The sequence below is a fragment of the Lepisma saccharinum genome, chromosome 2 (assembly GCF_977018435.1).
Source record: "Lepisma saccharinum chromosome 2, izLepSacc3.1, whole genome shotgun sequence".
NCBI classification, from domain to species: domain Eukaryota; kingdom Metazoa; phylum Arthropoda; class Insecta; order Zygentoma; family Lepismatidae; genus Lepisma; species Lepisma saccharinum.
Genome location: NC_139230.1, coordinates 163,178,336 through 163,206,120, shown reverse-complemented (window position 1 = coordinate 163,206,120; position 27,785 = coordinate 163,178,336). Strand labels below are relative to the sequence as shown.

Genomic DNA, 27,785 nt, shown 5'->3' with positions numbered 1-27,785 from the left:
AAGAGCGGGGAGGGGGTTTACTGGTCATTGAAATGAGTGGCTGACGACAAATAGCAAAAGGTATAGTGTCTGGGTATCACGCCAACGTAGAAGGACGGTAGCAAAAAAGTGGTTTGCAGAGCCATCTGGGTAGGATGGTAGTCCCAATTAGTCTATCTGTGCATAAAACGTATGATAACCCAGATTTGGTTCAAATGAAATGGTACATGCATTTTAGGAGGGGAATAGAAGAATGTTTATTGTTTACTTAATTTTCATTAAAGTGGCGGGGTGATTATTGCAACGCGCTACTACGCTAAGGGTTCCCGGTTCGAATGTCGGCCTAGGCTTGGGTGTTTGTGAGTGTCCGTTCCTTCATAAATTTCAACATATCACTCATCCTCATCTTCACGATTAGCCAAAGGTGGCAGAAAAGCGTAGTAAAATAAACTAAATCAATCAATATTAACAAACTGAAAAATCATGTCACACAGAACTTTGGCCTGTACAAATAAACGGCACTACAAATTATTTCCTGAAAAAGGGATAATCGTAGGTTTGTATTTTTATTTGAACTATAAAGTACGAACTCAGGCCCTGTCCGAAAGGTGCAAGACCGTACTTGAAGCGAGCATCCTCCGAGTATGGTCTTGGAGTGCGGTCTTCAAGTCGTGGACTGGAAGTGAAAGTCTTTCGAATTGCACTTCGACTGCAGCGCCAAATACGATCAGTAGATAAAACTTAGTACTCATTGTATTCCCCACGTTTTAAACACTTGTTTTTCACCATAGAAATCACATAACATTTTCAAATGTTCGTACACGTTTCTACACATTATAAGAACTTTAACCAACAACTTGCTGGCCCATAACGTATATTTAACCTGTATTGCTGGGTTTCTACCTCCGTGATTTTAAACAAATGAACAACGAGTGTGGAAATCACGTGACCTAGTCAGCTCCCGTCTGTACTGCAAGTTGTGCACTTGCGTACTTCTGTTCTTGGCGCTTTCGAACTGTATTAGGTGACGTCACTTCCGCTAAGACCATACTTCAAGTCCGTACTTAATACACGTACACTCAATAGATCGAAAATTCTGGATAAACTATTGGTGTTTGCCATGGTTAAAATGTTGGGTCTTCGCACTAGAGACCGCTGTTCATAAAGCCACTGGCCCACGTTCTACGCATGACAGAGAGAGAGAGAGAGAGAGAGAGAGAGAGAGAGAGAGACAGCTCATTACGCCGTCGACCCTAACTTCGCCATCTTGAATATCATGTTCTCTCGTTGAGTCTCGTTGCATCTCGTACACGCATGACATGATTGGCCTGACCTCTTCTTCTTGTTTTGAGGTTTTAGCAGAAAAAGAACGTGGCAGCAGACACTGCCACGTAATCTGTATGTTTTAGCCCCCTCGGTCTGGGGGAGGGGTTTAAATTTTCTCTGATTTTAGGCTGGCTGTGAACACCCAAGGATTTACTCCACGCGACGTCACTGCGGATAGGGCATAGTGTCAAAGTGTATAATAATAAATATCATGGGCTTAATACATTTTATTCTTTATCATTTGGGACGTTTCTCCGATAGCCACCCCATCCCGCTCCAATGTAAAGCTTAGGGCAACCAGATGACGAACGAAATTCTTTAAGGAGACAACAGGGGTGGCGGAAACGTTTGGCAATAAACAGCCCATTGACACTTGATATTCCTGTTAGCGTGTGTACAATTTTTTTCGGACACCCTGTAGAATTAAGAAAAATAAATTTTTGTCGGAGATCACTCTATGGTAATTTAATTTTCAAACTCGCTGGACGGCGCTGTAGACGAGTGTTAACATAACGGATATTCTAATTTGCGAAGAAGTAAGTTTCACACCCTTGCATGTTATGACTAAAAATGTCGCATGTAAGTACCTTTAGTATAAAAATATGGATACGTTACGAGAACTGTAAATAGTAAGTCTGTAAACTCGCATAATAATCGCAGGAAAATAATTGATAATATAAGATAAATGTAGTGGTGTTAAGATGATGGTGGAATTATATGTTCCTTGGTGGTATTAAAGAAAAAGAGGATGTAGCAGACACAGTTTCGAAAAGAACTATGTAAGAAACATGAAAGTTGATATAAGTTTTGTATGTAAACAGTGAACAGTGAACATTCCGTAAGTACACATTTTATTTTGTATTTAGCATTGATACGTTTAGACTCATATATATGTAACGTATCGTGCTCCATTGAAGTTTCTTCCAGAGTATGAGCTGTCATTTGGCTATTAAACTTGAAGATGTAAAACGGTGTCAAAGTTTGTTTTATGCCCACGCTATGCTCAGATGGGCTAATTTGGGCTGGACATACAGTTTAAAAAGTCAGGTCCGAACCACTGTGCAGTGTGCAACCACTGCGAATTCAACCCTGGATCACTCGATTAAAAGACGAAAGGGTGAAACTTCGATAGCGTCCCAACGGATTTCTTCATTTTTACACAAGAAACTACTTACCGAAATGAGTTTCTGTAGCATTTAGAAGTACTTGTTGGTATTTTCTTTCTCCTTTCGGTAACTGTTCCAATTGTTTTATGATTTCTCCTAGCACAAATACTAATTATCGTAGAATTTTGGAAATCATTGTCACACGAAATTTGACCCTTCCTTAAGTAATGAGCACTGTTTGGACTCGAAAAAAGTTATTTATGTTTAAAAAAACAACTTTAAAATTACCTTACGCACTTCTCATGGACAAAATATTCTCCGTCGACAAACGACAGTAAATATCTTAGAAACGTGGGAATGAATGTAGAAGTAAATGGGAACCTTAGTAGAATGCATTTAGGGACTTTATTTTAATGCTAAGGGAACCAAACCTAACCTGCCTAACCTAACCACCAAAGAATATATTGAACAAAACCTTAAGTAATTGCTAAAACTCCGCAGTATGTGTTAACAAACGTACATCGAAATCAAGCCATGTAAAAATTGCATTCGTAGCATGATGAAATTGCAAAAAAACCAAAGGAACTTGGGCCCAGGCATAACCTAACCTCGTAGGCATACCTCGTCCCTGTGATGGTTCGTGGTGCTATCGTGAATTTTTGGGGCTAACGTCAATTGTTTTTGGGGCTAACATCAATGGTTTGTGGGACTAACGTCAGTGGTTTAATAATTACTCTTTTATGTCAAAAAATGAACTTTTTTTCGTGAAAAAAGCAAAATAACACCTTGAAGAATCTTTCGCAATGCAGAATACGTAAGTATGAATGTTAAAAATGACGAAATAAACGAGTGAGAGGTGTTGGGACGCTATCAAAGTTTTACCGAAAGTACTTACCGAAATGGGTTTATTTATACTTTACGAAGGTCTTGCAAGTTTGTTTTCACCTCGTTGAAATTTTTTGGCCGATAAATCATGTAATTTTCGACATTAATGTCACTCCGATGCACGAAAGCTGTTCCCTTGATGTCCGTCTACTACGTGAACCAAATATTTGCGAGCGTTTCATGACGTAACAACCGGTCAGTGTTTCCAAATATGGAGTTTTGTAACTATGTAACAGTTCTAGAACATAAATAAACGTGATTTACTGTTCATCATTTCTGATTACGAACTTGCGACAACATGACGTGCACAGGATCAGTGGCATGCTCAATGTGAGGTTGATGGGGGTTATAACCCCCCCCCCCTTTCACCCAGTATCTCTAAGGCTATTTATGAATGGTTCGTGGGGCTATTTATGAATGGTTTGTGGGGCTATCCATCAATGGTTCGTGGGGCTATTTATGCATGGTTTGTGGGGCTATATATGAATGGTTCGTGGGACTATATATGAATGGTTCATGGGGCTATCCGTGAATGGTTCGTGGGGCTATCCGTGAATGGTTCATAGGGCTATTTATGAATGGTTCGTGGGGCTATCCGTGAATGGTTCGTGGGGCTATCCGTGAATGGTTTGTGGGGCTATTTATGAATGGTTCGTGGGGCTATCCATGCATGGTTCGTGGGGTTTTCGAACCCGAAAAAAATTTCTAATTTTGAAAAACAAATTTAACTATGTTTCCTAACCTAACTTTGCCGTGCATGGTTCATGGGGCTATTTATGAATGGTTCGTGGGGCTATCCGTGAATGGTTTGTGGGGCTATTTATGAATGGTTCGTGGGGTTTTCCAACCCGAAAAAAAAAATAATTTTGAAAAACAAATTTAACTATGTTTCGTAACCTAACAGAACCTAACCTAACCTTGCCATGCATGGTTCGTGGGGCTATTATTTATGTATGGTTCATGGGTCTATCCGTGCATGGTTCGTGGAGTTTTCGAACCTGGAAAAAAATACAAAATCAGTAACACGAAAGTAGGTATTTTTCCTATGAAGAAGGTTGCAACACTGCATAACCACTGATCATGGACTACGCTAGTCAAGATTTCTCCGCCATATCGCGTGTAACCCAAGCAAAAGCGAACAAAATGAAAATACTCGATATTTCGAAAATTGAGATTATTTGCGTGCAAAAAACGAAACGCAAACTTGAAGAACCCTTACGAATGCAGAATATGTAAGTATCAATGTGAAAAATACGAAAATAAGGGAATTAGAGACGTTTGGTGGTTACCGAAATTTTAATCAAGCTCTATTTGCAACATATTGAGTAAGTTTTCTTCGTTTCTTTTTGTCTTCAGTAACATGCAAAATGGTGGTCACAGCTTCACTACCGTACTTGGCATTCAGTGTTTCCACCCCACTGCACCCAAAAATACCTACATAGCCCCACGAACCATTTCCGGTAAGGTTAGGTTAGGTAGGGTCACGTATAGGTTACAATAGTTAAAAATTGGTTTTGAAAAAAATATGTGTAGCCCCACACACCATTCTCGCATAGCCCCACGAACCATTGACACATAGCCCCACAAACCATTTGTGGAAACGTACCTTCTTCAGTTACAAAGACACGTGTTTGGAAAGACTGAACGGGATTACGTCATCACACACAGGCTACATCCACCTGGAAGTAAATGGAAGCAAGTGCTTCCGTTTATCGGTCACAGATTTATATCGAAAAATAGATGATTTACCGGCAAAATTCAATGAACTATGCGAGAAAACACTTCCCAGAAGTTCCACAAGTATAAAGAAACTGCATTCGGTAAGTAATTTTTCCTGTAAATTTGAAGAAATCCATTTGTCCGATTCGAGATATTTACCATTATTTTAATCACAAGCATATCTGTCTGCACTTTTACTTACAGATATGATTCCAAATAATCGTACAATATTTTTGTGGTAGACTTTGCGGCTCAAGTTCCGATTGCTTAATTCCGATTTCACCATGATGCACAGGCATTTTTTTTACATGGTTTGATTTCTATTTATGTGTGTCAACACATACTTCAGAGTTTTAGCGATTACTTACTGCATGTTTGCTTTAGAATGTTTTTTTTCCCTTCCATATACTCCTCTAAGCCCCGTGACAGGTTAAATTTGCAGCAACTTTTCGCATACGTAGAACCCAAACGTGCGTGCAGAATATAGTTCTGCTGCAATACTGCCGATTTTCTTACTTTCTGTGATATGAACAGCTCTGCGGTTGAGGGAAGACTTGCACAGAAGGTTCTGAGCGCCGTTCTCGAGTGGATTGATACATAAAACCTGCTGCAAAATTAACCTGTCACGGGGCTTAGGATTCTCTTCATGCCACCAGCCATTCGTTCACTGTCATCTTGGTTATGGACTGCTGCTGCCATCTAGGTCTAGGTCACATGTGTGATGGTGGGAAAAGGTTTTCTGAATCGGCTATTGTGTAGTTTCCATTAGATTGCGAAGATGTTTGAAGATTTCGGATATATGTGGAATAGATACAGGCTGTGTGAAACTTTTTTAAATTAGCGAACAGGATTGCAGTCCGGCATGAATAATGGTTTCCTACCCACTTACTGTGTGTATCTCTAAGTGCTCTCATGGTTAGGTAGATCAGGTATAGGACTGGTAACGTTTCCAATTGTTTTATGATTTTTTTCAAATCCTCTTAGCACAAAGACTAATTATCGTAGAATTTTGGCAATCATTGTCACACAAAATTTGAACCTTCCTTAAAGTAATGAGCACTGATTGAATTTAAAAATAAAGTTATTTATATTGGGAAAAAATAGCTTTAAAAATACCTTATGCAAGCAAGTGCATATCCAATGGACAAGGCATTCTCCATTTAAAGAAGCGACAGTAAGTATCATAGACTAGTGGGAATGAATGTAAAAGTAAATTGGAACCTTTCTGAAACTAATCAGCACAGTTTTAATTTCGAAAAAGTCCAATTATTGTCAAAAAGATGATGTTAGAGGTACATTACGCAAAACTCCCCATTTTGCATGCATCGCACATTCCACAGACTACCACCGCTATTCCCCTCTCCCTGAAGGAACTATATCTGACCTGCCTAACCTAACTACAAAAGCATTTAGGAATGTTGTTTTAATGCTAAGATAACTAAACCTGACCTGCATAACCTAACAATGAAAGCATGTAGGGTTATTATGAAACTGCTAAGGGAACTAAACCTGACCAGCCTAATCCTACTATGAAAGCATTTATTGAACAAATTCTTCAAACATTTTGGCAGCAAGAAGAAAGTACACATCTGAACACTGCATGGTAAATGAACTGATTCTGTGAACGAATACTGGAAACCCCTTCGTACCTCACACATGTGACCTAGGTAGGAGGGGCAGTTTGTAACTTAGTTGATAGTAAATGAATGGCTGTTGGCAAGTACTGAATTATGTAAAAGTATAAGGGGTAAAAATTGACTATCCACAAACACGTGTAACTTCTTTGTTTCGTTTTTTTTAACATTCGTACTTATGTATCTGCTTCGTGGAACATTCTTTAAGGTGTATTCACGTTTTTTTGATCAAAGTAATATCAATTTTTCACATTACGATTACTTCTTCCTTTTCGTTTTTTGCTTCACTAAGACACAATATGGCACGTACACCTTAGTAGATCATCGCACGTCGTGCTTGTGTTTTGTCGATTTTCAATGTTTCCAACCTTCTTAACCGAAAAAATACAAACATAGCTAAAATGCATTGAACCATTGACGATAGCCCCAAGAAACATTACGTAAGGTTAGGCTAGGTTTAGTTAGGTTAGGCAAACATAGTTAAACAAATTTTAACTATGTTTGCGTAACCTAACTAGTTACATGAATTTTAACTATGTTTGCCTAACCTAACTAAACCTAGCCTAACCTTACGTAATGTTTCTTGGGCCTATCATGAATGGTTCAACGGATTTTAACTATGTTTGTATTTTTGGTTGGAAACACTGCATAGCCAGTGAACATCGACAAAACACAAGCACAACGTGCCATGATCTACGAAGGTGTAGGTGCCAAAGGCTATTGTGCATCGGAGAATTAATTTTCAACAATAATAATGAATTTCCGCTATGACACATTCCCACATGACAGAAAACACCTTCCAGATGTTCAACAATGCTAGAGGAACTAATTTCCGCAAGTAGTTTCTTGTGTAAAAATGAAGAAATCTGTTTGTGTATAGTAAACCTTTACTGTATAAGGAAGTGAGAAACCAGTGTCAAGGAAACATGCAGTAAGTAATCACTAAAACTCCGCAGTGTGTGTTAGCAGACGTAAATCGTAATTGAACCATGTGAAAAATGCATACATGGCATGATGAAATCGCAATAAAACAAAAAGAACTTGGTCCCTCTTGGCATTGAATTAACATACCTAAATGCTTTCATAGTTAGGCTATGTGGGCCAGGTTTAGAGCTCTTAGCATTACAATAATTTTCCTAAATGCAACATCTCATGATGTTGGTGCTGGTCTCAACCATGCCACTCTTCAAGCTTCATGTAAAAAATCCAGCAGGGAGTAAAAATGGGAAGTGGGGATGTTTGCGTATGGTACCTTTTATATCTTCCTTTTGCCAATAAATAGGGCTAGTCAGAACTGCAAATACTACTAATTACTTTCAGGAAGCTTCAAATTTACTTTCACAATTATTTTCACGGTAACAGTTTGTTATATCGGAGACACATTTCTTCATTTTTACAGAAGAAACTACAAGGGTTGATCAAATGAAAAGGTACAAAACAACACTGTTGGTGTAAATGAATACTTTATTCAAAGTATCCTCCATAGGCCTGAGCACATTGATCCCATTGATGAACGAGCCGAATGATTCCTTTTTCCCAGAATTCCTTTGGCCGTGACGCGACCCAGTCCTTCACATCGTCCGAGATGAAGCTCTTTCCTTTGAGATGCTTTTTCAGTGGACCAAACACATGGAAGTCACAGGGGGATAAGTCCGGACTGTAGGGTGGATGGTCTAGCTGCTCCCACTTGAACCTGGCCAGTTCCGCGTGTGTGACCCTTGAGACGTGTGGACGTGTGTTATCATGGAGCAGAACGAAAACGGGCACTCCATTTCCTCACTGATTTGCCAGACACACAGTCTTCCCCGTAAGCGTTCACCATCCTGGGATGAATATCGGCCGGTTTAACACCTTCCGCTGTCAGAAAACGGATAACGCCTCGCTGTTCCTCAACAGTCGAATTTGCCAATGTTAACGCCATCCTGTCCGAACACGCACTGCCGCGTCACTTGGATGGCGCTCTGTATCGGAGCCTCTGCTCTCTCCTGCGCATGTGCGTTCCCCTGCATGCTCCAATGCCGCGTGGTGACTCGAATCGCACCCCTACATATCGCGCTACGTTCTTCATCGCTTCATTGGTATTATATAAACGATTCCGTTGTTACGACGTTTCGTACCTTCTCATTTCATCAACCCTTGTACTTACGGAAATGAGTTTCTGTAGCATTTTGAAAGTTCGTGGAGGTATTTTCTCACTGTAGAATGCTGCACAACAAGAAATAAGCACTTTTGATATAATAAACTTGTATTTTGTGCAAAGCAACAACATTATGCCGTTGTTTCCATTATGTACCTGCAGATGGCGCGAGCGTCGAAAGTCACGTGGTCTCGCCAGTGTTTCCAAACGTGCCTTTTCTTTATGATATATATATATTTTTTTAACTTTGCTTACCTAACCTAACCTTGCTGGAAATGGTCCATGGGGCTATCCATCAATGGTTTGTTGGGCTATCGTGAATGGTTTTTTGGGGCTATTCGTCAATGGTTTGTGATAACATAATGAACACGAAAGTAGGTATTTTTCGGTTACGAAGTTTGAAACACTGCATACTCACTCCAAATCGACAAAACACAAGCACGATGTGCGATGATCCACAGCTGTGCACGCCATATTGTATGTTCCGCAACCGAAGAAAGGTAGCAAAATAATTACTCGTAATGTGAAAAATCGATGTTATTTTCATGTAAAAAGCATAATGGCACCTTCAACTATGTTCTGCAATACACAATTCGTAAGTACGAACCATGAGAAACACAAAATATCCGATTGTAATGTGTCTCCGATATAACGAACTGTTACCATTTTCACTATTCTGCGATACTTCCTCTTTCTTCTGTGAATGAAGAATGCCTTGTCAACGGGAAGAATAGATGTTTTTGTAGCTTCTTTTCATCGATAAATTGCACTTTTCAGAACTCTAAACACTGATAATTCCTTCCACCAAGGTTCCAATTTACTGTAACAATCATTTCCACAATTCTGCAATACTTCGTCATTATCATATGAAACTTTGAAAAAATAATTATAAATATTTGGAATGGTTGCAGACTCTCCCTACACAGAAGCATTATACATATGATTTGACAGTCATTGTTGCCAAACAGTCATGAGGGTCATGACATGACATGACATCATTCTGCCTCATGGTGCAGTTATGATTCATAGTAGTTCAGAGCAAGGGGGATTGATTTAAATCAGGTGATTTTTTTTTTTTCAAATCATAGATTGAAGTCACCTTAAAGAAATAATTTACATAAGGATTTTGTAGATATCAGAATCACTTTTGCTGAAAGTACATTAATCTCGTAAACTCTAATGGTCTTTATTAGGCTCTAAGAAAGGAAACAAAATAAATGTACTGATGGGGTGAAGCTCATGCGAAAGCAAATGCAATATGTAAACTGTAAACACACTTAAATTTCTCTTGGCAACCCTTATATATAACACAGGTTATTTATTACTCGTTATGCATGCTGAAGATATGTACGTAAAAATAAATGGGGCGTTACACATCGAAAGTTCCGGCATCTGAGCCATGTCTCACCATGTGCAGTCAGGTGTTATCTTGGCCCTGAGGCAAATTGAATGCACTGTATAAACACGCTAAGTTTCTGTTGCTTTAGAACTCAATAATTTTCATAGGTGAAAATAGCAAATATTTTTTGTAGAATAATATACACAATACTAATCATGTTAAACTGTAAATTATCATTAAGATCTAAATGAAGAAGGCAGCTGATAATATTATGCAAACTATCATTAAAATATCACTAGAATTCAGCAACAAAGACTTAAAAAAAATCAACAATTGTTACTATTATACTGGTGTTTCAGAAAAAATTGAGGGCTTACAAATATTTATTGAAAGTAAAGTATTGAACTTACGTTAATGAAACAAAAATTTATTGCATGTAAAGTATTGAAGTTACGTTAATGAAACCAGTCCAGAATGAAAGAGGAACTCAAACACATAGTCTACTTCTTGCCACACTGGCATCAACATGGACCTGTCAGTACTGTCTATCGCTGCAATATCACGCTGCATTGGTGAGATGAATACCCTGTCTTTGATGAAACCCCACCAAAAGAAGTCACACAGTGTAAGATCCATTGATCTTGGATCAAAACATGGCATTAAACATTGTGAGTCAGTAGGTGATTTGAGTGTTGCGTAGTGGCAGGGATGTGAACCCTCAGCTGAACAAAACATACACGCACAAACCGTTTAAGTTTCTCATTCATTCTGGACTGGTTTCATTAAGGTAAGTTCAATACTTTACTTGCAATACATTTTTTTTCTGAAACACCCAGTATAGTACATCCAAAACTTTTCATTTTTGAAAAAAAAATTCCCAGGATTTTCAGTTTGCCTTTTCCAAACTGCAGCATGTTTCTTGAGTCTTTCAACCAGCCCTTGAAGCTTAGTTCTGCATGAGCAAGCTTGCAGCACAAAACTTCTATCATTATTATTTAAATCATAATCGTGATTTTTATCCACCCTGTTATGTGGTTAGGTGTTGCGACCATTTAAGGGTATTATTTTAATGCTAAGTACCCTAAACCTGGCTCACCTAACCTAACAAAAAAATACTCATAGAAATAGTAAGAAATGTTAATTTTCGACATGATATAGTTTACGTTTTGAATTTGTGCATAGTATAAATTCTGAGTACACATACGCATGCACCTACAAACATAATTCAATATAGAAATCCCCCCCCCCCAAAAAAAAATAAGCTCGTTATTTTTTAACAAATAAAAATATATATTTTCTTCCTAATTACATGTCATGTCAACAAACAAAGGGCAATAAGTGCCAGTACTCTGCAGTAAGTTGCTGAATTCTCCCCATCCCTCTCTGCAAATAAATGTAAATGAAAGGGGTGAAGGAATTTTCATCTACTTGTCCATAGAACCTCTAAGCTTCCTCTTCCTTGCGAAGTCCGCCACTGCATATCCTCCCTGGGATACAGTGTGTTTAATATATATTAATCTTTCAGGGTGGCTACTCACTGGGAATTCCTTGAATTCCAGGAATTATGTGTGAATATTTGGCTCCAGGAATTTTTCTCCATAGATGTGAAAATTACAACTTTTATTAATCCAAATGAATTCATACGTTTACAAATGCCCCGAGGCAAGTTTTTCACAGTGTAGCTTTTATTTTTATGGAGGAAGGAAAAAGGAAGTTGTGTGGAAAATAAAACTGAATTTTCATAGAATTAGATTAGATCAGTATATCCCGTAACATTTGTGACTTGCATTTGTAGATGTATTTTGAGTCTTGAGTATGTGAAATGGCAAATGCAACTCCGCACCTTAAGTTCAACATTTTAAATATTATATGGACCGTTTAATTGAATTGAAGGAATTTTTGCATACATTGGGATCACACAGACACTTTATATTGTTAATTATGTGTGTGTGTATGGGTGATGAGAGACAGTATATCATTGACTTTTTTGGGAAGTTTACCTTGAAAACTGGGAATTATACTTGAATTTTATCATGATCCTATAGTGGCCACCCTGTCATTACAGATGTAAATATCTCAGTAACTACATAGTCAAGGTAAAGGAAAGTACACAGGTGTAATGCTCAAAGATTTATGAATAAAAATTTGAATAAGAAATTAAATGATATGTGAATGTCACAAACAATTGTTCACAAGTGTTCACTGCTTGCCTGTGACACGGCACTCATTAAGTCGGTAGTCCAGCTCTTGCTAAACACGCCTCAGCATGTCCACAGTGACAATATCCAGTATGGTGGTGATTCTCTGCTGGAGTTCCTCTAGGCCTGTAGGAAGAGGGGGAAGGGGGGGGGGGTACTTGGACGAGGACATTTTTTGGAAAGTTCACCTTGAAAACCAACAATTTTACTTTGAATTTTATCATGGTCCAAGAGTGGCCACCCTGGTATAGTATCTATTTTACGTGATTTTACTAAATTTGAAACACATACGAATATTTACTATGTCCAGCATCTCAGATTTATTCTTTATTCAAATATTAAATATATGCATTTTCCAAAAACAACTTTAAAATATTTGCTGTTCAGTGTTGGACAATTAGTAACATCACAGGCAGCGATTTGTCTGTGTTTGCCACGTTGCCTAACATATTTCTTTGACCTAAGTTCAGGATTTGATCTAAGATGGACAGTTAGCTTTATACAACATGATAGAACCTTGAACTTAGTTCATTCCCGGATCGTAGATCAAATCTGCTCTCCAGTTAGTGATGTTTATACAACAAGCTCTAAGGAATGCAAACACAAATTTAGAACAGATATTGTAGCACACTGTGACAATGTAGTGCCATGTAAATTAGTAGGAACTACATACATTTATTTAAATATCTTTAATTGCACTGGACTACAAATTTTAACTTTTTCTCTGTTAAATGGAAAAGAAAAAGTGATTCTTGTAGTATATTTTTTGTAACACACATTTTTTGTTCTAATGAAATAACTTTGCTTTATTGAAGCTAATATGTGTTACATTGACCTAAAATGTACTTCTAAAGGATATTCAGCTGTATTAAAGCTTGAGAGTCCAGGAGTAGTCGGCTAACATTCGTGGGCTCCATTCCATTTACTTTGGTAACTGTTTTCCATGGTGTATATTTCCTGATGGAAGCATTCTCCATGTTTGTCACTTACACTGCCATTGTCGGAGGTGGATAAGTCCAAATGTTACACCAAGAAATGGATTTTTAGGAACATATTACATCTCAGTTTCTGCAGTTATCAAGACACTGCCTAACAAATTCTTTGTAGTTATGCCGAACCCTGTGGGCAAGTGGTTAGCACACCGCACTGCGATGTCAAGGGTCCCGTGTTTGAATCCTGCTCGGACTTGGTTGTTTGTGAATGTCCATTCATCAATTTCATCATTTTGTCACACACCCCCTTCTCGCAAATTAGCCAAGAGGCACAAAACGCGAAGTAAACTAAACTAAATCAATCAATCAAATCTCTGTAGTTATCTGCCTTGTGATTTCCAAAGAAATTATTTGCAACTTCCTGGAGTGATCCCGTTGCTTCCACCTCAGCTTCATACAAACAAGGGGAGAGATGACTATAAGTGACAGACCTTCTAGCTGAAGAAATATCATAGGAATTAGCAAAATGTCTAGTCTTCATGGTTATTCCATAGATTTTTATAATGCAAAAATAGGAACCCATTGAGTAGTTAAATGGTTTTCTCCAAGCCATGGATACTCCAAATGGCATATCACAAACTCTTTCAGCCACACACAACAGTGTCTCACCAATGGTGCAGTGGTAGCGTCATCGCCTTGTAATCAAGGTGTCCCAGGTTCGATACCCGGTGCAGGCACATAGTGGTTCAGATCCCACTTTAATCTGTAGGTCCAGTCGCAATTAGCCTTACTGTGCATAAAGTGGACTTAAAATGCCAACTCAATCAATCAACAGGGTCTCACATGAAACAGCAGGTATGAGGGGCCCAAGATTTATCCTGGTCATCTATTTTGCAGCCAAAATACAGTTCATTGTTTCTTTTTTGATATTTCGAAGTTGACTCACAGCAGACACGTATCCATGGGGAGGGCGATAGGGATAACTCCCTTGCAACTGGCAGGTTTTTGCATATATCATTATGCCTAATGTTTTTGAAGTCCTAAATGTTCTTTTATCACCACATTTAATGTCGAGAATATTTTCCAAAGTTTGATTTAAATCAACTTTATCCTCAGATAGCTCAATCGCAACTGGACCTACAGTTTATATTTGGATCCTAACAACGGTGCAATGTGCCTCAAAAATACACATGTTCAATAAATCAGTTTAGACCTAATCTAGTTTTTACTCACGCTGTTTTCCTTTCACACAATAATAATCATTTTTTCCAGCCCTGGACAACTATTTTTGTAATAGAATACTCTAATCTCTAGAACACAGAAGTCAGCTTGTTTCCTTTTTACAGTATGATAAATTGTTTACATAAAATAGCTCAAGTGTTGGTTAGAAAAGCTTCTGGGTGGGGTGAGGCACTCCACTGAAATTCGCCCCTCCCAGCTGTTACTTCTGGACCCGTCACTGACTCACCGCAAATATAACATAAATTGTTTGGGTGGTTAACACACCTATGAGGCATTTTTTTAAAATATATGCACACTGTACATAACACAAAATATTCACAAATTAGGGCCAATAAACTTATTTATGACACAAATGTGAGAGAACTGGATTTCAACTGAAATGTTACATTGCTGTTTACAGTGGCGTCCCCTTGAGCGGACAATACTATTACTACTACTACTAATAATAATAATTTGAAGTATTATTTCCATGCAGCTTGGTGAAAAGCACATCATTCCAAACACACATGTCTTTCAGAGTGATGCCTTGAAAATAAACATGAATTGTTGAAAATAAAATGTGAGGGCAACTATGATTTAAAAGAGAAAAAAGTTGTTTTGTATCTCAGTTGCAACAATGTTCAATACACTTGCGTACACAGGATTTTTTTTTCGGGAGGGGTGGAATAGTAAATATGGATAGCACATGGCTTTGTTTTGGAGGGCAGGATGCGTAATAAAATATTTTGTATTTTTGGAGCTCTTCAGTCTATTAAAATTGTATTCAAAGACAAAAATGGTAACCGAGATTCACTTTAAAAGAGATTTTGCATTTACACATTTTGATTTTTTAAAGTTCTTAACGGATTTTTATTTGAAAATTCTGATTTTCTCAAAAATATGGTAGGGGCTGCAACACCATCAGCCACCCCTCTACATACGCCAGTGTTCAATGAACATGTATTTTTTTGTGTGAACAATGAGAATTAGCTCAAGACAGTTATTGGTTCGTTGTAAGCGGCTAATGTATAGACAAAGGATAGGGGGACAAGAATACAGTTACCAGTCTGCCTTCCCATTGTTTACCGCAACACATTTGAATAACATGTATTTTTTTGTGTGAACAATGAGAATTAGCTCAAGACAGTTATTGGTTCGTTGTAAGCGGCTAATGTATAGACAAAGGCTAGGGGGACAAGAATACAGTTACCAGTCTGCCTTCCCATTGTTTACCGCAACACATTTGAATATCTCACCTTGTTGACTAGACAATTATTGAAACGATAATAAGCTTAATTATTGTAAAATGTTTTGTTGATAAGAACAGCGAGACAATCCAGATGTGAATTATCGGGGACATTTATGCAGGGAAGAAGCCGGAAAAATTCCAACCAATTTCGGGAATCAAACCCGGATCTTCTGTGTGGTTGTCAGACACTCTACCGACCAGACCACCACAGCTCCTTGGAGGAGTTCCATACTTTGATTATTTCAATTTTATTTTATTACGAGTCACATGTCAAAAAGAAAGGCCGATATTTTTTTACTTGGGACTGGCAACACTGACGAAGCTGCGCGTGCACAGAAGCATGCTTTAGTATTCTGTGCCTGCAACAGAGGTATATTTCTCAGTGTGGAGGTGTGTACGTGCGAGTAGCAGGAAGTTGAAATGGCTGCTGTAATAGAAAATCCCGCCAAATACGAGGTGAGGTCTGTGATTAGATTTCTCAACACAAAAGGACTGAGTGCAGCTGACATTCATCGGGAATTGTGTGCCATTTACGGACCAACAGTAATGAGTGAAGGAAAGGTAAGACAATGGTGCCGTGCTTTTCGGGAAGGACGTTCCAATGTTCATGATGATGAACAGAGCGGCAGGACTAATGTTCAGACGGACGACCTTGTGCAACGTGTTGATAAGAAAGTGTGATCCAATTGCCGTTTCACCATTACTGATCTAGGCAAAGAGTTTCCTGAAGTGTCTGATGATAAAACATTGCACCGAATTGTAAAGGACAATCTGGGTTATCGCAAACTGTGTGCGAGGTGGGTGCCAAAAATGTTGGCAAACACTCACAAAGATGGAAGAATGAAATCAGCACGTGATTTTTTGGCCTGCTGGGAGAAGGATGGGGATGACTTGTTTTCTCACATAGTGACTGGAGATGAAACCTGGATATCGTACGTCACTGGTGAGTTGAAGCAGCAATCCATGCAGTGGTGTCACTCCAGTTCACCGAAACAGAAGAAATTCAAGCAAACACATCGCAAAATCATGGCAACCGTGTTTTGGGACCAAAAAGGTGTATTCCTCGTGGAATTCCTGGAACCAGGATGAACCATCATAGCAGATGTGTATTGCGAAACACTGTCCAATCTGCGACATGCCATCCAAAACTGGCAAAGAGGAATGTTATGGTGTGGAATTCTGCTTATTCATGACAACGCCCACCCACACACAGCTGACCGTACTGTTGCTATAATTCAAAAATTCCGATAGGAACATTTTAATCATGCACCATACAGTCCCGATCTTGCCCCAAGTGATTACTTTCTGTTCCTTCATCTCAAAAAGTGGCTTGCTTCACAACGTTTAGATGATAGTGAAGTTCTCAAGACATCAGTTCTTGACTGGCTGAGATCCCAGGCAGCAGATTTCTACGCAGAGGCTCTACGTAAACTTGGTCCATGGTACCAAAAATGCTTGGAGCATCATGGTGACTATATAGAAAAATAGCCAACACTTCTAGGGATTATAGAGGGGACTTAGTAGATCAAGTTTTGGTAAGGAACCCATGTCCGGAAACGTACCGTTTTGGTACTACACAGATTACAAGATCACATAATTTCACATCTCCATCATCATCTAAGTGTGCAAAAATGGTATGTGATGGAGTGACACGATGCGGAAAACACTCTGCATTCAGATGTTGCAAGGCTCTACCATTATGTCCAGCTTCGCCATAAATTAACAACATGTCAGTGTTCTCGGCAAACGTGTATTCAACCATACTGTACCACGATGACTAAATAGCAACTGATGTGAAGGTCGAAGCACACCATATTGTAAGCAGAGGGACGTTGGAAAGAGCACACATGATATCAGGTGACTGAAGACGTCACCCTCCATCAATGTGGGTTGCCTACCTTGAAGCTGGAGATCTGAAATTATGTGATCTTGTCATCTGTTTAGTACCAAAATGGTACGTTTCCGGACATGGGTTTCTTATCAAAACTTGATCTACTAAGTCCCCTCTACAACCCCTAGAAGTGTGTAATAGGAAATCTGAATCACCCTGTATATTTATGTAGATGTCTACTAGTTAACAGTAGTAGTGGTATTCGTAGTATTATTAGTAGTAATTCATAGCCGTGGTAGCTCAGTCGTTAGGGCATCTGACTACCATGCAAGAGACCCAGGTTCGATCCCCAGCGGGGGAGAACCGGGATATTTTCCACCTGTGCAAGCGGCTCTGGAGCCCACCCAGTGTCATATAAAGTGGGAACCTGAAGGAAACTCGAGGGGGGTAAAGGCAGCCAGGGGCATGGTGCTGATCACATCACCCCCACTTTTGCCTGTGATCAAGAAAGTGTGAAGCCCTAACCCCACACCCCCTATACTCCTTCATGGTGTGGTGCATAGCACAGGGGAGCACTTTACCTTTTTTTATTAGTAGTAATTCAGCTAATTAATTAATTATGAGTATTATTATTTAATTAAAGTATAATAAAACAATGGTAATGTGAATTTGGAGAAAGTTTTAGAAATAACCCCCCTTGATAAAATCCTGTGTATGCTACTGACTGTTTATCCTGATGGTAATAAACCAGTATTTTATCATTAATTTCAATAATGCTATTGTTGTCATCAATGGCTTGCACAGAAATATCATTTTAAACGAAGTAAGTCACTTTTATTTATATTTTGAAACTCATAATGCTTGTACTTTTGCTACTACATTAGAGCTTAATGCTAAAAATTGGTTACAAGGAGAAAAAATGATAACGTGTTACAAAACAATGGAGCCCGATAAAGAAATTCTGACTTCATACTCAGAATCAACACACCACAAAACATAAGAATCCGTGAAAATTATTAATTTAACAAAATCATTCTTTGGTTTGGTTTGATTTGGTGTTTTAAGTCCACTTTATGCACAGTAAGGCTAATCGGGACTGGACCTACAGTTTAAAGTGGGATCCGAACCACTATGTGCCTCCACCGGGACCCCTTGATTACAAGGCAATGACACTACCACTGCGCCATCGAGGAAGCCAAAGTCATTGTTGACCAGTGTTATTAATCTAAGTAAATACATCAATGCCATTTTTTTTCACGAAAACTTTCATGTATTTGTGCTGGTACTTCTTTGTACTTTAGGTTTGCTTCACTGTCCTACTCTGTTGTCATGTTGTGTGCGTGTTATGTAAAAATTGTCAAGGTGGGTGGTTTTTCCCCCCTCACAGGTGTACATCTGTAATGTTTTCCATGTTAAAGAAAAAATAGTTTTCAACAGTGGCAATGTATGTGAACACACAGTCACATGCACAACCTAATTTCGGTGACAGTGTCTCACAAATTAAGCATTTTTGCAGGTTTCAAACACACAAATTTATTTCCCCAAATGCTTGAAACTCACTCTACTTTAACACTAATATTCTGTATTATAAAGCTCTAAAACTTATAAAAGTCCTTAGCAGTCAGCTTCAGAAAGTGAGTTTTGTGTACTGTAGAGCGGACACCAAAGATAGTAGTAGGCAAATTGTCCACCACTATTTTGATTGTGTTTTAATTTACTACATTTGTGTGTTTTGAAGAAATGGATTATTCTAATGCAGTGCCTTCACCTTTGAGTATTTTTGTGGCTTACACATGGCATAGTCCCATCTAGTTCATTGCACTTTTTGACACTAGGTGTAGTGCAGGTGTATCCCGGTGTCAGGCTGGTGAAAGGAAATAGCATTCAACCAAGTAGATGAATTATGGTGTTCAAGTTCAGAAGATTCAACAAATTCCTGTCTTCTGCTTTAAGTATTAATTTTATTAGTTAGCACGCAACCACATGATCATACACCACACACTACACTGATCCAGAACGTAGTACAAATGGTGCAGACACTAAATACACTACTTGACTCCAAATCAATGAAGTAAACAAGTCGATGTTGCACCTTGTAACCAACTAGATGCATGAGTGCAGCGAACTAGATGGGACTAATGAGTGTCTATTTCAGACATACCATTGCATACACTTGTTTTCTGCATGAATCAATTTCTGTACATGTCTATAAGCACACAATAAACATGTTTTCTGATTATGTAGTCATTTTGTGATGGACAATTTTTTTTAATCCACTCCTACATGCTCATATGAATAGCTTACGTAGGTCAGGTTTGTTGCTCCTTGCATTATAATTTCTGGAGACTAAATGCCCAAATATATAGTCAAAGAGGCATGTAATATGCATTAACTTCTATTGTGAATAAAAAAAACTTTAAAGTTAGAATCCTTCAACTAATCATTCATAACTGTGATGTCGAAAATTAAATTATCACACTACTTGGTGACATTGATAACAATACCATTAAAAATGTAAATGAAAAAGTGTGAATGAATAACTGCTCCCAAAGAGAGATAATTTTTTTCATTGCTGCAATTATAAACTATTATATGGTCTTGTAGCAGGGGAACAGCTTCTCCCATGTCTGTTTAGTCTGAACCACTGAGTCATGCATATCGTAACAGGATGAGGAAATCAACCGAACACATCAAAGCTATATATGCATGCCAAATGGAATGTGAATTTTCTCTTTAGTGTCTCGTGGAGTATACATGTTTTAGAAATATTTGTAAATAAAAACGCTAAAGCTGCAGACGAAGGTGGCAGTGGCAACTCGTGGAATTTTTGGGGTGTAGGAAGTTATGGTAAACAGACTGAGGAAAGTTTTCGAAAATGCATTCAATTACACAGTGACATGTATCACCTGTAACTTGAATTAGCCATTGGATTTGTAATGTTAGCTGCAGGCCCTCCCTTCCTGTCATGTGTGGATTAAGAACAGCTTTGCCAATACCAACCTCCTGATAAGAAAATGTGTTGTTTTAACTCATAAATTACGCTAGATGTGATAAAATTATGCTAGGGTTTATTATTATTATTATTATTAATTTATTATCATCATTTTCTGATGGCTGTAGTAGTTTTAAGTTCAATTTTATTTTGCTATTTTGGAATTGTGAACTGCGTTATTGATTTATTTATTGTAGTTAAGCAACATTAGGAATTTCGACCATTCAATATAATGGGGTTAGCATAGTGCTTGAAAAAAGTTGAAGAAAATTCCATGACTGGTAACGGCATCCGTTTGTTTTATTTGTGACCTCCAACTCTTTCTGCTGATTTCCTTTTATGAAATGTTCCTCCCTTGCTAAATCGAGGAGGATAAAGGAAATATGAAAACAAGAGGATGGATCAGGGCCTGTAAAAGCTTGTCCCTTGGTCTGCATACTTCCTTTTGTTTGAAACAAGTCTGCTAGAGAAGTACAAACAAGATCTGGAGATTTTCTTAAAAATAAACATTTCATCTTCATTAGAATTCAATTTCTCTTTTTCCCAGGGATGCCCGTTTTTGAGATGATGCTGGATTTTCCATTATGCCAAACACAGAGTGCTAGGTGCCAACGAAGTTCAAATTTTGCTAGGTTTAGAACCATTATGCTAGAGTTGGCATCACTGTTGAGGAACCCACGAGACCTTCCTTGCGGACTGTATAACTGACTCTTGACAGTCAAGTAACGAACCTTGATTGCCCTCAAAATTTTATAATGCTCATTAAACTCTTAAAAAGTAGAAAACTGGAAATAAGTATAAATAAAACTGTATGAAGTTCCTCACTTCCTACATGGAGGAATCGCCACTGCAAGGTGGTCTTTATTTATGTAAAAAACACTACATGTAACATTTCAACCCTCTATCAGGGTCTTCTTCTGACTATTAAGAAGAAATTCAAACAGTTTAAAAGAAAAAACACTTTGCATGCAGCGATGCACTGAATTTGAGCAGAGGAGAGTCAATTCTAGTTTTATGCTGATTGTAGAAATCTGTATCCACTTCTCCAGCATGGTGAAGTATCATGTAAGTTTTTATTGTATTTTCCTTTAACTTGCATTTTTTTATTCTAGATATTGAGCAAAAGATGGAGGATGAAAACGTAAGCAGCGAACCTAAGAAGGTTCCCTTGAATATGGATTCATCAACATGGGAAGGTTGGTTTAATGCTTTCATTATATGGGCTGCTCAGAATCCAGGAGAATTCTTGTACTATGTTCTTTTGGGTTTATCACCATTCTTCTTATTGTCTTTATTGCTATCATGGAAATTAGCAAAAGCATTAGAAGCTCAAGAGAAAGAAAAGAAGAAGAAAGCAAAGCGAGAATCAAATATATCAAAAACTAGAAAAGGAAAAACTGATTGACTTCAATATTTTTATGAACTATTTATAATGGCTCATTGCAGGTGTAAAATAAATAAAGTAGCATTGAGGCATGACATTTGAAATGTTTGGAATATTCAATTATACTTGAAACATATAGCGAGGGTGATTGTAATCATGTATATTGATGGTGTACCTGATTATTGGGTTATATTGTGCACATAAACTGTTTAGAATGAAATTTGTAAATAATTGCTCCTGTAATGAGAGTTGCTCAGTGTAAATTTGTGTGATATAGGATTAGCCCAAGAAAAGAACAAGTTTTGTTTCTGCTCTAACTGACAGACAGACTGCTAAAATTCAGGAAAGCTCAACTTACAATTGCTAGTGAGAGTGAATGTTAAAAATAGTGTGTAACAGAAACAACTAATGTATATGTTTGGTATAAAATTTTCATCAATTTTGAAATATTGAGAATGCATGTAAATATCAGTCATTCCATGTACTTTAAGTAGATATTTTTATTTTCATTTCAGAGAAACTGATGTTTTTATTCAAATTATTGTGCATGGTAGTTGTTGATTGGTAATCTATTTGTTTCTGCAAAAGAACGAATTGACTTACTTATTTATTTCAAGTTCCAAATACAGTACAGTTATGCATAGTACTTAATATAGAGGATATTGTAAAAGTATGTTCAAATCAAAATGACTATAATGCTTAAATTAAACTCCTGCAGGGAGAAGATACATATGATAGTACATCTTATGTTACATTTAGTAGGGTGTCTACTAGTTTGATAACTGGGAAAAGTCAGGGAAAATTTACCACTTTTCAGGAAACATCAGTGGTAATTAATAGTGCAAACTTTTGAGTGCTTAAGTCAGCAATGGATGCTCTTTTTTTTTTTAAGTCCTCTTTTATGCACAGAATGCTAATTGGGACAGGACCAACAGTTTAAAGTGGTATCTGAACCACTATGTGCCCCCACCGGGTATTGAACCCAGGACACCTTGACTACAAGTCAAGATGTTATCACTACGCCATCAGAGAGGCAGCAATGGGTGTGCTTAATTTTTCTACAGCATATGTTGCTCATTTGATGATATATTTGGAATGTTAGCTCATTGTTTGTCTCATATGTATGTTCTTACTTTACATATTGGTGAAACCTTTTTTTTTTTTCAATTTGGTTTTGATGTGGTAACATAAACAGTTTTAGAATTTGTGTGTGGATCCAATAGTTGCAATTTGGAATCATACCATCTCTTAACTGTATATCAATTATATGTTAACAAATGTCTTCCAGTGTGTATTGCTGCAGTATAAATTGTTTCCCATGAATAAGAGACAACATAAAATATCAACATGTGGGAAGACAAGACGACTTGTCAAAAATTTGTAAATCTTCAGTAGAATTCTTAAAATGAATGAATCAATCGTTCTGAAATTTGTCACATATTGAATTCTGATTGTTAGTGTTAACTGTAGTAACATTTGAATATACTGTTCAAGTTCTAAATTGTCCTGAAACTCTGATCTGGAAAAGTTAATGTGTTTTACTTCACAAAAATAGTAGACACCCTTTTTAGAGAACCTGTGAAACCATTTTGTACATGTATAATGCACTATTATATTATGCCGAGAAGTAGTATGTTATGAAGATTATTCAAATACTTAATCAATAAGTAATATTTTATGTGCAAACTTGTAGACTAAACAATTTACTACAGGCCTGGGCAACTCCTCGTGAAATGCACAATGAGCAAGATTACTGTGAGGTTGTAAGAGGGCATAAATGAGGGATGAGGGAGGAAGTGAGGAAAGAGATCTTGTGCTTTTGAGTTTTTGTTTTAAGATCACTTTATACACAGATATACTAATCGAGAATGGACCCACCATTTAAAGTTTTATCTGAACCACTATGTACCTCCACTGAGCATCAAATTTGTGATCCCTTGATTGCAAGGCAATGATGTTGCCACTACATCATTGGGGAGTCCCTGCAGGAGGTCTTGAGGTGCAGTATGTAGGTAAGCTTGTGGTGCACAAAGCACTCGCCATCCCCCAGAAGTGCTTACAAGTTGCCCAAACCTGAATTACTCTGTCTTGAATGTAATCATAAATGTTATTAATTGCATTCAACTATTGATTTGAATGTTGCTAACATTGCAATTGTTACATTCTTTCCAGTTGTTCACATTACAATAATAAACATATTTTTATGAGACAAGAGGTATATTACCTGGTTGCAGTGTGCTTTTATCTGTACCATCTCATTGGTGCACACAATATGGACCTTCTACAACATTCCCTAAGGAAGGTCGAATGATTAAAAATGGTTAAAAGGTAGTTCCTAAAATTCACTGCAACCAGAACATGTATGGACTTGTTTACTCTCACACTATGCAGGATGCTTAAAAAGAACATTGAAATCACGTGTGTCATGTGACTTTCTGTGATGTTAGTTTAAACTAATAGTGCTCACACTTATCACATGTACTAAGATATTTTAACAACCTACGTAAAATCTTCCTTTTCCATTTTCTTTCAAAAGATACCTTGTTTACCTGCCATTTTCTTCCTTGTGTTCTCACTAGTGAGATTTCACACCAAAGTGACATGACTCACTTGGAAGCAAACCCTCAGTAATCAATTAAACCTTTCAAACTGAAGTGACATGGCAAGCTGCACGTAATGGATTGTGCCATTTTCTCAATACCTCAGTTTGTTGTTCATGCATGCACAATGAATGCTTCACCCCCAAGGAGCTATATTTAAAATCTAGAAGAGAGATGACAGGCAACCTTACAACATTTTTTTCTACATCAACATCTAATTTGTTGATATAATAAATGTTTGAAGATTTAAACACAACGTTCTTTTGGCTTTGTCAAGTTTGTTGGTGCAGTTATCAGCATAATTTGTCTTCAACATCATGTAAAGAATCTGTGTTTTGGCCATTTTGGGTGTGACTGCTTTTGTTTGAAACTGCAGGTGCTTGGAGGCAAGTCAGTCCAAGTAGATCTGTCAACGTGGTAGGATACTTTTGCGCAGTGCTTCTCGACCATCAGGTCATGGCCTGGTACCGGACCCTGATATCAATTATAATAGGTAATGAGAGATTCTGCTAAAAGTGGTTGACAAATAACCTAATTTCATATTTGAGTTTTTGTTTTTTAAGTCCACTTTATGCACAAATAGACTAATGAAGACTGGACCAACAGTTTAAAGTGAATTCCTCATTACTATGTGCCTCCATCGGGTATCTAACCCAGGATCAATTGATTACAATGCGACGAAGTTACCACTACATTATCCATATATTTATATTTGTCAACAAGCCTAGACATAATCTGTAATCGAATTATTACTCTTTATAATTATGGCAGAATTTATTTATCAATATTTAATTTCAAGGGTACATGTTAATTCACGTATAAAATTTTAAATACTGGAAAGGTATTTGCGAGGAAAATTCTTGGGATCTGGGCATCGACTTTTAAAAAATGAATTTACTGGGCCATGGTCTCACAAAGGTCAAGGTTTAGTATAGTGTTTAGGTCTTTGCTTTATTCAGGCTGGAGAGGAAAGAGAAAAGTTTAATGTATAGAGTATGAGGTTAGTGCATATGATTTATTTTCTCAAGGACAACATGCATGCCTCTCCCGAGTTTAACTAACTTGCACAAATTTTAAAACATGATTTAGCAATGTCTCTTTATGTTTTCTTCTGGTGATTAATAAACTGATTAGTGCAGTTATAGCTGCATCATCAGCCGATTACACCATCATGCAAACTGAAATAGAAGTGTCACTATTGTGTGAAACTCTCGTGTCGTGTGTCAGTTCTGTATGAAATCCTTATACATGGATAGCAAAACTGGAAGAGCTAGAGGCGGCCAATTTCAATTACAGACTTGTGAACAAGATCTTGTGTTCAATTTTATATTTGTCTTTTTTATCAACTTCTCTTCAGAAAATGAATGTGAATTTGAATTGTAAGTTTTATGTACTGCTGAAATAAGCATAATTTGTAACAATGGTGCACTACAAGAAGTATGTTTTTCCAAATCATTGCATTCCAGAGAGTAATGAATGCTTGCTTGGTCATAGTGTATGAATTGTAAAATGACTTAATAGTGCTAATTTGCACTGTTATACCATGATTGATATGATTCCAGCATGTGATAGAATTAGTGTGTTATACATGTTTTGAAAAATCATCAAAGAATTAAATGGTGAATGAACTTAGCCTAGTTCAAATTGAATTGAAATAGCTGTGCCCTTCTATGAATGCAAAATATACAGACATAATTTTCCGTAGGGTGTTCAACATGAAAATTCAGCAACTTTTGGTACTTTTATGCTTGGTACAGTCATGTGTTTCTAGGTCATAATTATAATCCAGAAGTGTCCGTGACTATGCAACTACATTCAGTTTTGATAGTGCTTGGATTCATAAGTGTAAATATTAGACATGGGGATGAGGGCTTATTTTTAACGTACATGTTTTGGAAATTCTCAGTGGACATATATATAATTTGTACATAAGAATGAATCAACTTGGACCCTCCCATGGTTGGATATAACAGAAACTCGCCAGGTGTTGGTGATACTTCGTAGGTTTCAATAACATGAGTTGTGTGGTATGATTACCCTTAAGAACTTTCATAGTATTGTAGCTTCCTGCACATGCATCATGTACTCAAATGCTGCACAAACCCACATAAACATAACTTTAACAACTCTCATTATCTTGGCTCACTTTGGGCACTTTGTATTTATTGTCAATTTAGGCTTCCGAGAAAATGAATTATGTACTTGTGATTTTTAATATAAGTTTGTAAAGATGAGTTCTTTATAATTCCAGGTTCAAAGAGTTGTAGTTCTTAAAATATGTAAATGTATAAAGGAATGTGCACTTTTATATGAAGTAAGGCATGAAGATTGTAATAACTCCATTAGAATATAATTATTTTTAAAAATAAATCTGCTTTTGCCATACAAGTACAGCACTTGCATTTCTTTCATACACATCTCATTTTACTTTAAATTGGAGTGAATGATGATGATAGAGGGTTTTCCTAAAGTCCTTTCCACATTTAAATTTGTTATAACTTTGTAACGAACAGAGATATTTCAGTGAAATAAAATTTCTAGTTCACAGCAGTCTTTGAAGTTTTACCTGGCAAAACTGCATGTCTGTTGTCTTCATTGCCCCAACTCCAACTGGGCATCATTCACATCAATACATTCCTGCAATCTCATCCTGAAACTCAGAATGGCTTTTCGGCACTGCTCATGCGAAATACTCCACGATGACTGCAGATATCTTTGCTTTGAGGTCATCCAGATCTCTTGGCTTCTCCATGTACACTTCCATCTTGACATATCCCCACAGTCAAGTGTCACACGGAGCTAGGTCTGGTGACCTTGCGGGCCATGATGTGGGTACTCTGTAGCCAATCCACCTGTCTCCGGATTCCTGATCCAGGAAGTTCCTGACTGCAAGAAGTGAAATGGGGAGGTGGAAGTGAACGTCATCCTTGATACCAAGTGCAATCAACTGGGGAAAGAGGAATGTCTGCTGCATGTTCAGGTAGGTAGCACCAGTCACTATGTCTTCCTCAAAGAAGAATGGCCTGATTAGGTGATCCATTGACAGTGCACCACACATTCATTCTTAGGCTATCCCTCTCGTGTGTCTGGAATTCGCTCACCAGAACGCATTGCCTTCTCCTGAATCGACACCATCTTGGAATCACCTGCTCGTTCACAGTCACTTCATTCTCTCAAAAGTGCAGTTTTGCCAGGTAAAACTTTAGACTGCTGTGCAGTACAAACTTTATTTCACTGAAATATATCTGTTCGT

General features: G+C 37.6%; 1 long non-coding RNA gene across 1 annotated transcript; it reads left to right on the top strand.

Annotated features, from left to right (window-relative positions):
- Nucleotides 1-2,065: 2,065 nt before the first annotated feature.
- On the top strand, nt 2,066-26,766 carry LOC145984163 (uncharacterized). Its single transcript, XR_014441283.1, has 2 exons — nt 2,066-2,143; nt 21,661-26,766. It is a non-coding gene; the product is annotated as an uncharacterized LOC145984163 (long non-coding RNA).
- Nucleotides 26,767-27,785: the final 1,019 nt, after the last annotated feature.